Below are 15,014 nucleotides of genomic sequence, written 5' to 3'. Positions count from 1 at the left end.
CTGGCAGGATCCTGATCCACTGTGAAAACCCCATACACACCTGGCAGGATCCTGTTACACTGTGGAAACCCCATACACACCTGGCAGGATCCTCATCCACAGTGAAAACCCCATACACACCTGGCAGATTCTAATACACTGCGAAAACCCCATACACACCTGGCAGGACACTGATACACTGTGAAAACCCCATGTAAACCAGGCAGGATCCTGATAGACAGTGAAACCCCATGCACACCTGGCAGGATCCTGATACACTGTGAAACCCCATACACACCTGGCAGGATCCTGATACACTGTGTAATCCCCATGCACACCTGGCAGGATCCTGACACACTGTGAAAACCCCATACACACCTGGCAGGATCCTGATCCACTGTGAAAACCCCATACATACCTGGCAGGATCCTGATACACTATGAAACCCCCATACACACCTGGCAGGATCCTGATACACTGTGAAAACCCCAAACACACCTGGCAGGATCCTGATCCACTGTGAAACCCCATACACACCTGGCAGGATCCTAATCCACTGTGAAACCCCATACACACCTGGCAGGATCCTGATCCACTGTGGAACCCCATACACATCTGGCAGGATCCTGATCCACTGTTAAAACCCCATACACACCTGGCAGGATCCTGATCCACTGTGAAAACCCATGCACACCTGGCAGGATCCTGATGCACTGTGAAAACCCCATACACACCTGGGAGGATCCTGATACACTGTGAAAACCCCAGACACACCTGGCAGGATCCTGATCCACTGTGAAACCCCATTTACATCTGGCAGGATCCTGATGCACTGCGAAAACCCCATACACACCTGACAAGTTCCTGATACACAGTGAAAACCCCATACACACCTGGCAGGATCCTGATACACTGTAAAAACCCATGCACACCTGGCAGGATCCTGATACACTGTGAAAACCCCATACACACCTGGCAAGACCCTGATACACTGTGAAAACCCCATACACACCTGGCAGGACCATGATGCACTGTGAAAACCCCATGTAAACCAGGCAGGATCCTGATAGACAGTGAAACCCCATACACACCCGGCAGGATCCTGATACACTGTGAAACCCCATACACACCTGGCAGGATCCTGATACACTGTGTAATCCCCATGCACACCTGGCAGGATCCTGATACACTGTGAAAACCCCATACGCACCTGGCAGGATCCTGATCCACTGTGAAAACCCCATACATACCTGGCAGGATCCTGATACACTATGAAACCCCCATACACACCTGGCAGGATCCTGATACACTGTGAAACCCCATACACACCTGGCAGGATCCTGATCCACTGTGAAACCCCATACACACCTTTCAGGATCCTGATCCACTGTGGAAACCCCATACGCATCTGGCAGGATCCTGATTCACTGTTAAAACCCCATACACACCTGGCAGGATCCTGATCCACTGTGATAACCCCAGACACACCTGGCAGGATCCTGATCCACAGTTAAACCCCATACACATCTGGAAGGATCCTGACACACTGTGAAAAATCCATACACACCTGGCAGGATCCTGATCCACTGTGAAAACCCATACACATCTGGCAGGATCCTGACACACTGTGAAAACCCCATACACACCTGGGAGGATCCTGATACACTGTGAAAACCCCAGACACACCTGGCAGGATCCTGATCCACTGTGAAACCCCATTCACATCTGGCAGGATCCTGATACACTGTGAAAACCCCACACACACCAGACAAGATCCTGATACACAGTGAAAACCCCATACACAATTTGCAGGACCATGATACACTGTGAAAACCCCATACACACCTGGCAGGATCCTGATACACTGTAAAAACCCCATGCAAATCTGGCAGGATCCTGATACACCGTGAAAACCCCATACACACCTGGCAAGACCCTGATACACTGTGAAAACCCCAAACACACCTGGCAGGACCATGATGCACTGTGAAAACCCCATGTAAACCAGGCAGGATCCTGATAGACAGTGAAACCGCATACACACCTGGCAGAATCCTGATACACTGTGGAACGCCATACACACCTGGCAGGATCCTGATACACTGTGAAAACCCCATGCAAACCTGGCAGGATCCTGATACACTGTGAAAACCCCATACACACCTGGCAGGATCATGATCCTCTCTGAAAACCCCATACATACCTGGCAGGATCCTGATACATTATGAAACCCCCATACACACCTGGCAGGATCCTGAAATACTGTGAAAACCCCAAACACACCTGGCAGGATCCTGATCCACTGTGAAACCCCATACACACCTGGCAGGTTCCTGATCCACTGTGAAACCCCATACACACCTGGCAGAATCCTGATCCACTGTGAAACCCCATACACACCTGGCAGGATCCTGACCCACTGTGAAAACCCCATACACACCTGGCAGGATCCTCATCCACAGTGAAAACCCCATACACACCTGGCAGATTCTAATATACTGCGAAAACCCCATACACACCTGGCAGGACACTGATACACTGTGAAAACCCCATACAGACATGGCAGGTTCATTATCCACTGTGAAAACCCCATACACACCTGGCAGGATCCTGATCCACTGTGAAACCCCATACACATCTGGCAGGATCCTGACACACTGTGAAAACCCCATACACACCTGGAAGGATCCTGATACAATGTGAAATCCCCATACACACCTGGCAGGATCCTGATCAACTGTGAAACCCCATTCACATCTGGGAGGATCCTGATCCACTGTGAATCCCCATGCAAATCTGGCAGGATCCTGATGCACCGTGAAAACCCCATACACACCTGGCAAGACCCTGATACACTGTGAAAACCCCATACACACCTGGCAGGACCATGATGCACTGTGAAAACCCCATGTAAACCAGGCAGGATCCTGATAGACAGTGAAACCGCATACACACGTGGCAGAATCCTGATACACTGTGGAACGCCATACACACCTGGCAGGATCCTGATACACTGTGTAATCCCCATGCACACCTGGCAGGATCCTGATACACTGTGAAAACCCCATACACACCTGGCAGGATCCTGATCCTCTCTGAAAACCCCATACATACCTGGCAGGATCCTGATACATTATGAAACCCCCATACACACCTGGCAGGATCCTGAAATACTGTGAAAACCCCAAACACACCTGGCAGGATCCTGATCCACTGTGAAACCCCATACACACCTGGCAGGTTCCTGATCCACTGTGAAACCCCATACACACCTGGCAGAATCCTGATCCACTGTGAAACCCCATACACACCTGGCAGGATCCTGATCCACTGTGAAAACCCCATACACACCTGGCAGGATCCTCATCCACAGTGAAAACCCCATACACACCTGGCAGATTCTAATATACTGCGAAAACCCCATACACACCTGGCAGGACACTGATACACTGTGAAAACCCCATACAGACATGGCAGGTTCATTATCCACTGTGAAAACCCCATACACACCTGGCAGGATCCTGATCCACTGTGAAACCCCATACACATCTGGCAGGATCCTGACACACTGTGAAAACCCCATACACACCTGGAAGGATCCTGATACAATGTGAAATCCCCATACACACCTGGCAGGATCCTGATCAACTGTGAAACCCCATTCACATCTGGGAGGATCCTGATCCACTGTGAATCCCCATTCACATCTGGCAGGATCCTGATCCACTGTGAAAACCCATTCACATCTGGCAGGATCCTGATACACTGTGAAACCCCCATACACACCGGGCAGGATCCTGATACACTGTGAACACCCCATACAATCCTGGCAGGATCCTGATACACTGTGAAACCCCATACACATCTGGCAGGATCCTGATACACTGTGTAATCCCCATGCACACCTGGCAGGATCCTGATCCACTGTGAAATCCCCTTACATACCTGGCAGGATCCTGATACACTATGAAACCCCCACACACACCTGGCAGGATCCTGATACACTGTGAAACCCCATACACACCTGGCAGGATCCTGATACACTGTAAAAAACCCATACACACCTGGCAGGATCCTGATCCACTGTGAAATCCCCTTACATACCTGGCAGGATCCTGATACACTATGAAACCCCCACACACACCTGGCAGGATCCTGATACACTGTGAAAAACCCAAACACACCTGGCAGGATCCTGATCCACTGTGAAACCCCATACACACCTGGCAGGATCCTGATCAACTGTGAAGCCCCAAACACACCTGGCAGGATCCTGATCCACTGTGAAACCCCATACACACCTGGCAGGATACTGATCCACTCTGAAAACCCACAACACACCTGGCAGGATCCTGTTACACTGTGGAAACCCCATGCACACCTGGCAGGATCCTGATCCACAGTGAAAACCCCACGCACACCTGGCAGATTCTAATACACTGCGAAAACCCCATACACACCTGGCAGGAACCTGATACACTGTGAAAACCCCATACACACATGGCAGGATCCTTATCCACTGTGAAACCCCACTCACATCTGGCAGGATCCTGATCCACTGTGAACACCCATTCACATCTGGCAGGACCCTGATGCACCGTGAAACCCCATACACACCTGGCACGATCCTGATACACTGTGAAACCCAATACACACCTGGCAGGATCCTGATACACTGTGAAACCCCCATACACACCGGGCAGGATCCTGATACACTGTGAACACCCCATACAATCCTGGCAGGATCCTGATCCACTGTGAAACCCCATACACACCTGGCAGGATCCTGATACACTGTGAAAACCCCAAACACACCTGGCAGGATCCTGATCCACTGTGAAACCCCATACACACCTGGCAGGATCCTGATGCACTGTGTAATCCCCATGCACACCTGGCAGGATCCTGATACACAGTGAAAACCCCATACACACCTGGCAGGATCCTGATCCACTGTGAAATCGCCATACATACCTGGCAGGATCCTGATACACTATGAAACCCCCACACACACCTGGCAGGATCCTGATACACTGTGAAAACCCCAAACACACCTGGCAGGATCCTGATCCACTGTGAAACCCCATACACACCTGGCAGGATCCTGATCCACTGTGAAACCCCATACACACCTGGCATGATACTGACCCACTCTGAAAACCCACAACACACCTGGCAGGATCCTGTTACACTGTGGAAACCCCATACACACCTGGCAGGATCCTGATCCACAGTGAAAACCCCACACACACCTGGCAGATTCTAATACATTGCGAAAACCCCATACACACCTGGCAGGAACCTGATACACTGTGAAAACCCCATACACACATGGCAGGATCCTTATCCACTGTGAAAACCCCATACACACCTGGCAGGATCCAGATCCACTGTGAAACCCCATACACATCTTGCAGGATCCTGACACACTGTGAAAACCCCATACACACCTGGAAGGATCCTGATACAATGTGAAAACCCAATACACACCTGGCAGGATCCTGATCCACTGTGAAACCCCATTCACATCTGGCAGGATCCTGATCCACTGTGAAACCCCATTCACATCTGGCAGCATCCTGATCCACTGTGAAACCCCATACACACCTGGCAGGATCCTGATACACTGTGAAACCCCATACACACCTGGCAGGATCCTGATACACTGTGAAAACCCATACACACCTGGCAGGATCCTGATACACTGTGAAAAACCCATACACAGCTGGCAGGATCCTGATACACTGTGAAAACCCCATACTCACCTGGCAGGAACCTGATCCACTGTGAAAACCCCATACACACATGGCAGGATCCTGATACAATGTGAAAACCCCATACACTCCTGGCAGGATCCTGATACACTGTGAAAACCCGATGCACACCTGGTAGGATACTGATACTTTGTTAAAACCCCATACACACATGGCAGGATCCGGATGCACTGTGAAACACCATACACATCTGGCAGGATCCTGACACACTGTGAAATCCCCATATACACCTGGCAGGATCCTGATACACTGTGAAATAGCCATACACACCTGGCAAGACCCTGACACACTGTGAAACCCCATAAACACCTGGCAGGATCCTGATCAACTGTGAAACCCCCATACACTCCTGGAAAGATCCTGATATACTGTGAAAACACCATTCACACCTGGCAGGATGCTCATCCACAGTGAAACCCCGTTCACATTTGTCATCATCCTGATACACTGTGAAACCCCAGACACACCTGGCAGCATCCTGATCCACTGTGAAAACCCCATACACACCTGGCAGGGTCCTGTTACACTGTGGAAACCCCATACACACCTGGCAGGATCCTGATCCACAATGAAAACCCCATACACACCTGGCAGATTCTAATACACTGCGAAAACCCCATACACACCTGGCAGGACCCTGATCCACTTTGAAACCCCATTCACATCTGGCAGGATCCTGATCCACTGTGAAACCCCATTCACATCTGGCAGGGTCCTGATCCACTGTGAAACCCCATTCACATCTGGCAGGATCCTGATCCACTGTGAAAACCCATTCACATCTGGCAGGACCCTGATACACTGTGAAAACCCATACACACCTGGCAGGATCCGATACACTGTGAAACCCCCATACACACCGGGCAGGATCCTGACACACTGTGAAAACCCCATACACTCCTGGCTGGAACCTGATACACTGTGAAACCCCATGCACACCTGGCAGGATCCTGACACACTGTGAAACCTAATAAACACCTGGCAGGATCCTGATCAACTGCGAAACCCCCATACACACCTGGAAAGATCCTGATATACTGTGAAAACACCATTCACACCTGGCAGGATGCTCATCCACTGTGAAACCCCGTTCACATTTGTCATCATCCTGATACACTGTGAAACCCCAGACACACCTGGCAGCATTACGATCCACTGTGAAAACCCCATACACACCTGGCAGGGTCCTGTTACACTGTGGAAACCCCATACACACCTGGCAGGATCCTGATCCACAATGAAAACCCCATACACACCTGGCAGATTCTAATACACTGCGAAAACCCCATACACACCTGGCAGGACCCTGATACACTGTGAAAACCCAATACACACATGGCACGATCCTTATCCACTGTGAAAACCCCATACACACCTGGCAGGATCCTGATACACTGTAAAAACCCCATACACACCTGGCAGGATCCTGATACACTGTGAAAACCCCATACAAACCTGGCAAGACCCTGATACACTGTGAAAACCCCATACATACCTGGCAGGACCATGATGAACTGTGAAAACCCCATGTAAACCAGGCAGGATCCTGATAGACAGTGAAACCCCATACACACCTGGCAGGATCCTGATCCACAATGAAAACCCCATACACACCTGGCAGATTCTAATACACTGCGAAAACCCCATACACACCTGGCAGGACCCTGATACACTGTGAAAACCCAATACACACATGGCACGATCCTTATCCACTGTGAAAACCCCATACACACCTGGCAGGATCCTGATACACTGTAAAAACCCCATACACACCTGGCAGGATCCTGATACACTGTGAAAACCCCATACAAACCTGGCAAGACCCTGATACACTGTGAAAACCCCATACATACCTGGCAGGACCATGATGAACTGTGAAAACCCCATGTAAACCAGGCAGGATCCTGATAGACAGTGAAACCCCATACACACCTGGCAGGATCCTGATACACTGTGAAACCACATACACACCTGGCAGGATTCTGATACACTGTGTAATCCCCATGCACACCTGGCAGGATCCTGATACACTGTGAAAACCCCATACACACCTGGCAGGATCCTGATCCACTGTGAAAACCCCAAACATACCTGGCAGGATCCTGATACACTATGAATCCCCATACACACCTGGCAGGATCCTGATACACTGTGAAAACCCCAAACACACCTGGCAGGATCCTGATCCACTGTGAAACCCCATACACACCTGGCAGGATCCTGATCCACTGTGCAACCCCATACACACCTGGCAGGATCCTGATCCACTGTGAAAGTCCATACACACCTGGCAGGATGCTGATCCACTGTGAAAACCCCATACACACCTGGCAGGATCCTGTTACACTGTGGAAACCCCATACGCACCTGGCAGGATCCTGATCCACAGTGAAAACCCCATACACACCTGGCAGATTCCAACACACTGCGAAAACCCCAAACACACCTGGCAGGATCCTGACACGCTGTGAAATCCCCATACACACCTTGGAAGGATCCTGATACAATGTGAAAACCCCATACACAACTGGCAGGATACTGATCCACTGTGAAACCCCATTCACATCTGGCAGGATCCTGATCCACTGTGAATCCCCATTCACATCTGGCACGATCCTGATCCACAGTGAAAACCCATTCACATCTTGCAGGACCCTGATACACTGTGAAACCCCATACACACCTGGCAGGATCCGATACACTGTGAAACCCCATGCACACCTGGCAGGATCCTGATACATTGTGAAACCCCCATACACACCGGGCAGGATCCTGATACACTGTGAAAACCCCATACACTCCTGGCAGGAACCTGATACACTGTGAAACCCCATACACACCTGGCAGGATCCTGATACACTGTGTAATCCGCATGCACACCTGGCAGGATCCTGATACACTGTGAAATCCCCATACACACCTGGCAGGATCCTGATCCACTGTGAAAACCCCATACATACCTGACAGGATCCTGATACACTATGAAACCGCCATACACACCTGGCAGGATCCTGATACACTGTGAAAACCCCAAACACACCTGGCAGGATCCGGATCCACTGTGAAACCCCATACACACCTGGCAGGATCCTGATCCACTGCGAAACCCCATACACACCTGGCAGGATCCTGATCCACTGTGAAAACCCCATACACACCTGGCAGGATCCTGATCCACTGTGAAAACCCCATACACACCTGGCAGTATCCTGTTACACTGTGGAAACCCCATACACACCTGGCAGGATCCTCATCCACAGTGAAAACCATATACACACCTGGCAGATTCTAATACACTGCGAAAACCCCATACACATCTGGCAGGATCCTGACACACTGTGAAAACCCCATACACACCTAGAAGGATCCTGATACAATGTGAAAACCCCATACACACCTGGCAGGATCCTGATCCACTGTGAAACCCCATTCACATCTGGCAGGATCCTGATCCACTTTGAAACCCCGTTCACATCTGGCAGGATCATGATCCACTGTGAAAACCCATTCACATCTGGCAGGACCCTGATACTCTGTGAAACCCCATACACACCTGGCAGGATCCTGATACACTGTGAAACCCCCATACACACCGGGCAGGATCCTGATACACTGTGAAAACCCCATACACCCCTGGCAGGATCCTGATACACTGTGAAAACCCCATACACACCGAGCAGGATCCTGATACACTGTGAAAACCCCATACACACCTGGCAGGATCCTGATCCACTGCGAAAACCCCATACACACCTGGCAGGATCCTGATACACTATGAAACCGCCATACACACCTGGCAGGACCCTGATACACTGTGAAAACCCCAAACACACCTGTCAGGATCCTGAACCACTGTGAAACCCCATACACACCTGGCAGGTTCCTGATCCACTGTGAAACCCCATACACACCTGGCAGGATCCTGATCCACTGTGAAAACCCCATACACACCTGGCAGGATCCTGATCCACTGTGAAAACCCCATACACACCTGGCAGTATCCTGTTACACTGTGGAAACCCCATACACACCTGGCAGGATCCTCATCCACAGTGAAAACCATATACACAGCTGGCAGATTCTAATACACTGCGAAAACCCCATACACACCTGGCAGGACCCTGATACACTGTGGAAACCCGATACACACATGGCAGGATCCTGATCCACAGTGAAAACCCCATACACACCTGGCAGGATCCTAATCCACTGTGAAAGCCCATACACATCTGGCAGGATCCTGACACACTGTGAAAACCCCATACACACCTGGAAGGATCCTGATACAATGTGAAAACCCCATACACACCTGGCAGGATCCTGATCCACTGTGAAACCCCATTCACATCTGGCAGGATCCTGATCCACTTTGAAACCCCGTTCACATCTGGCAGGATCATGATCCACTGTGAAAACCCATTCACATCTGGCAGGACCCTGATACACTGTGAAACCCCATACACACCTGGCAGGATCCTGATACACTGTGAAACCCCCATACACACCGGGCAGGATCCTGATACACTGTGAAAACCCCATACACCCCTGGCAGGATCCTGATACACTGTGAAAACCCCAGACACACCTAGCAGGATCCTGATACACTGTGAAAACCCCATACACACCGGGCAGGATCCTGATCCACTGCGAAAACCCCATACACACCTGGCAGGATCCTGATACACTGTGAAAACCCCATACACTCCTGGCAGGATCCTGATACACTGTGAAAACCCCATCCACACCTGGCAGGATCATGATACATTGTTAAAACCCCATACACACCTGGCAGGATCCTGATGCACTGTGAAACACCATACACATCTGGCAGGATCCTGACACACTGTGAAATCCCCATACACACCTAGCAGGATCCTGATACACAGTGAAATATACATACACACCTGTCAAGACCCTGACACACTGTGAAACCCCATAAACACCTTGCAGGATCGTGATCAACTGTGAAACCCCCGTACACACCTGGAAAGATCCTGATACACTGTGAAAACACCATTCACACATGGCAGGATCCTTATCCACTGTGAAAACCCCATACACACCTGGCAGGATCCTGATGCACTGTGAAACCCCATACACATCTGGCAGGATCCTGACACACTGTGAAACCCCAATACACACCTGGAAGGATCCTGATACACTGTGAAAAACCCATACACACCTGGCAGGATCCTGATCCACGATGATACCCCATTCACATCTGGCAGGATCCTGATCCACTTTGAAACCCCATTCAAATCTGGCAGGATCCTGATCCACTGTGAAAACTCATTCACATCTGGCAGGACCCTGATACACTGTGAATCCCCATACACACGTGGCAGGACCCTGATACACTGTGAAACCCCAAACACAGCTGGCAGGATCCTGATACACTGTGAAACACCCAAACACACCGGGCAGTATCCTGATTCACTGTGAAAACCCCATACACACGTGGCAGGATCCTGATCCACTTTGAAAACGCCATACACACCTGGCAGGATCCTGATACACTGTGAAAACCCCATACACTCCTGGCAGGATCCTGATACACTGTGAAAACCCCATCCAAACCTGGCAGGATCCTGATACTTTGATAAAACCCCATACACACCTGGCAGGATCCTGATGCACTGTGAAACACCATACACATCTGGCAGGATCCTGACACACTGTGAAATCCCCATGCACACCTGGCAGGATCCTGATACACTGTGAAATACCCATACACACGTGGCAAGACCCTGACACACTGTGAAACCCCATAAACACCTGGCAGGATCCTGATCAACTGTGAAATCCCCAGACACACCTGGAAAGTTCCTGATACACTGTGAAAACACCATTCACACCTGGCAGGATCCTCATCCACTGTGAAACCCCGTTCACATTTGTCATCATCCTGACACACTGTGAAACCCCATACACACCTGGATGGATCTTGACAAACTGTGAAACCCCAGACACATCTGGCAGGATCCTGATGCACTGTGAAAACCCCATATACACCTGGCAGATCCTGTTACACTGTGAATATCCCATACACACCTGGCAGGATCCTGATGCACTGTGAAAACCCCATGTACACCAGGCAGGATGCTGACGCACAGTGAAACCCCATACACACCTGGCAGGATCCTGATGCACTGTGAAACCCCATAAACACCTGGCAGGATCCTGATACACTGTGAAAACCCCATAAACACCTGTCAGGATCCTGATTCGCGGTGAAAACCCCATACACACCTGGCAGGAACGTGATCCACTGTGAAAACCCCACACACACCTGGCAGGATCCTGATCCACTGTGAAGCCCCATACACACTTGGCAGGATCCTGTTCCACTGTGAATCCCCATACACACCTGGCAGGATCCTGTTACACAGTGAAATCCCATACACACCTGGCAGGATACTGATACACTGTGAAAACCCCATACACACCGGGCATGATCCTGATACACTGTGAAAACCCGGTACACACCTGGCAGGATCCTCATCCACAGTGAAAACCCCATACACACCTGGCAGATTCTAATACACTGCGAAAGCCCCAGACACACCTGGCAGGACACTGATACACTGTGAAAACCCCATACAGACATGGCAGGTTCATTATCCACTGTGAAAACCCCATACACACCTGGCAGGATCCTGATCCACTGTGAAACCCCATACACATCTGGCAGGATCCTGACACACTGTGAAAACCCCATACACACCTGGAAGGATCCTGATACAATGTGAAATCCCCATACACACCTGGCAGGATCATGATCAACTGTGAAACCCCATTCACATCTGGGAGGATTCTGATCCACTGTGAAACCCCATTCACATCTGGCAGGATCCTGATCCACTGTGAAAACCCATTTACATCTGGCAGGACCCTGATACACTGTTAAACCCCATACACACCTGGCATGATCCTGATACACTGTGAAACCCCATACACACCTGGCAGGATCCTGATACACTGTGAAACCCCCATACACACCGGGCAGCATACTGATACACTGTGAACACCCCATACAATCCTGGCAGGATCCTGATACACTGTGAAACCCCATACCCACCTGGCAGGATCCTGATACACTGTGTAATCCCCATGCACACCTGGCAGGATCCTGATACACTGTGAAAACCCCATACACACCTGGCAGTATCCTGATCCACTGTGAAATCCCCTTACATACCTGGCAGGATCCTGATACACTATGAAACCCCCGCACACACCTGGCAGGATCCTGATACACTGTGAAAAACCCAAACACACCTGGCAGGATCGTGATCCACTGTGAAACCCCATACACACCTGGCAGGATCCTGATCCACTGTGAAACCCCAAACACACATGGCAGGATCCTGATCCATTGTGAAACCCCATACACACCTGGCAGGATACTGATCCACTCTGAAAACCCACAACACACCTGGCAGGATCCTGTTACACTGTGGAAACTCCATGCACACCTGGCAGGATCCTGATCCACAGTGAAAACCCCACACACACCTGGCAGATTCTAATACACTGCGAAAACCCCATACACACCTGGCAGGAACCTGATACACTGTGAAAACCCCATACACACATGGCAGGATCCTTATCCACTGTGAAACCCCATTCACATCTGGCAGGATCCTGATGCACTGTGAAAACCCATTCACATCTGGCAGGACCCTGATACACTGTGAAACCCCATACACACCTGGCAGGATCCTGATACACTGTGAAACCCCCATACACACCGGGCAGGATCCTGATACACTATGAACACCCCATACAATCCTGGCAGGATCCTGATACAATGTGAAACCCCATACACACCTGGCAGGATCCTGAAACACTGTGTAATCCCCATGCACACCTGGCAGGATCCTGATACACTGTGAAAACCCCATACTCACCTGGCAGGATCCTGTTACACTGTGGAAACCCCATACATATCTGGCAGGATCCTGATACACTATGAAACCCCCGCACACAACTGGCAGGATCCTGATACACTGTGAAAAACCCAAACACACCGGGCAGGATCGTGATCCACTGTGAAACCCCATACACACCTGGCAGGATCCTGATCCACTGTGAAACCCCAAACACACATGGCAGGATCCTGATCCACTGTGAAACTCCATACACACCTGGCAGGATACTGATCCACTCTGAAAACCCACAACACACCTGGCAGGATCCTTATACACTGTGAAAACCCCAAAAACACCTGGCAGGATCCTGATCCTCTGTGAAACCCCATACACACCTGGCAGGATCCTGATCCACTGTGAAACCCAAAACACACCTGGCAGGATCCTGATCCACTGTGAAACCCCATACACACCGGGCAGGATACTGATCCACTCCGAAAACCCACAACACACCTGGCAGGATCCTGATCCACTGTGAAAGTCCATACACACCTGGCAGGATGCTGATCCACTGTGAAAACCCCATACACACCTGGCAGGATCCTGTTACACTGTGGAAACCCCATACGCACCTGGCAGGATCCTGATCCACAGTGAAAACCCCATACACACCTGGCAGATTCCAACACACTGCGAAAACCCCAAACACACCTGGCAGAATCCTGACACGCTGTGAAATCCCCATGCACACCTTGGAAGGATCCTGATACAATGTGAAAGCCCCATACACAACTGGCAGGATACTGATCCACTGTGAAACCCCATTCACATCTGGCAGGATCCTGATCCACTGTGAATCCCCATTCACATCTGGCACGATCCTGATCCACAGTGAAAACCCATTCACATCTTGCAGGACCCTGATACACTGTGAAACCCCATACACACCTGGCAGGATCAGATACACTGTGAAACCCCATGCACACCTGGCAGGATCCTGATACATTGTGAAACCCCCATACACACCGGGCAGGATCCTGATACACTGTGAAAACCCATTCACTCCTGGCAGGAACCTGATACACTGTGAAACCCCATACACACCTGGCAGGATCCTGATACACTGTGTAATCCGCATGCACACCTGGCAGGATCCTGATACACTGTGAAATCCCCATACACACCTGGCAGGATCCTGATCCACTATGAAAACCCCATACATACCTGACAGGATCCTGATACACTATGAAACCGCCATACACACCTGGCAGGATCCTGATACACTGTGAAAACCCCAAACACACCTGGCAGGATCCTGATCCACTGTGAAACCCCATACACACCTGGCAGGATCCTGATCCACTGTGAAACCCCATACACACCTGGCAGG

This window comes from Heterodontus francisci, unplaced genomic scaffold, assembly GCF_036365525.1.
Source record: "Heterodontus francisci isolate sHetFra1 unplaced genomic scaffold, sHetFra1.hap1 HAP1_SCAFFOLD_66, whole genome shotgun sequence".
NCBI classification, from domain to species: Eukaryota; Metazoa; Chordata; class Chondrichthyes; order Heterodontiformes; family Heterodontidae; genus Heterodontus; species Heterodontus francisci.
This window is presented reverse-complemented; position numbering follows the sequence as displayed.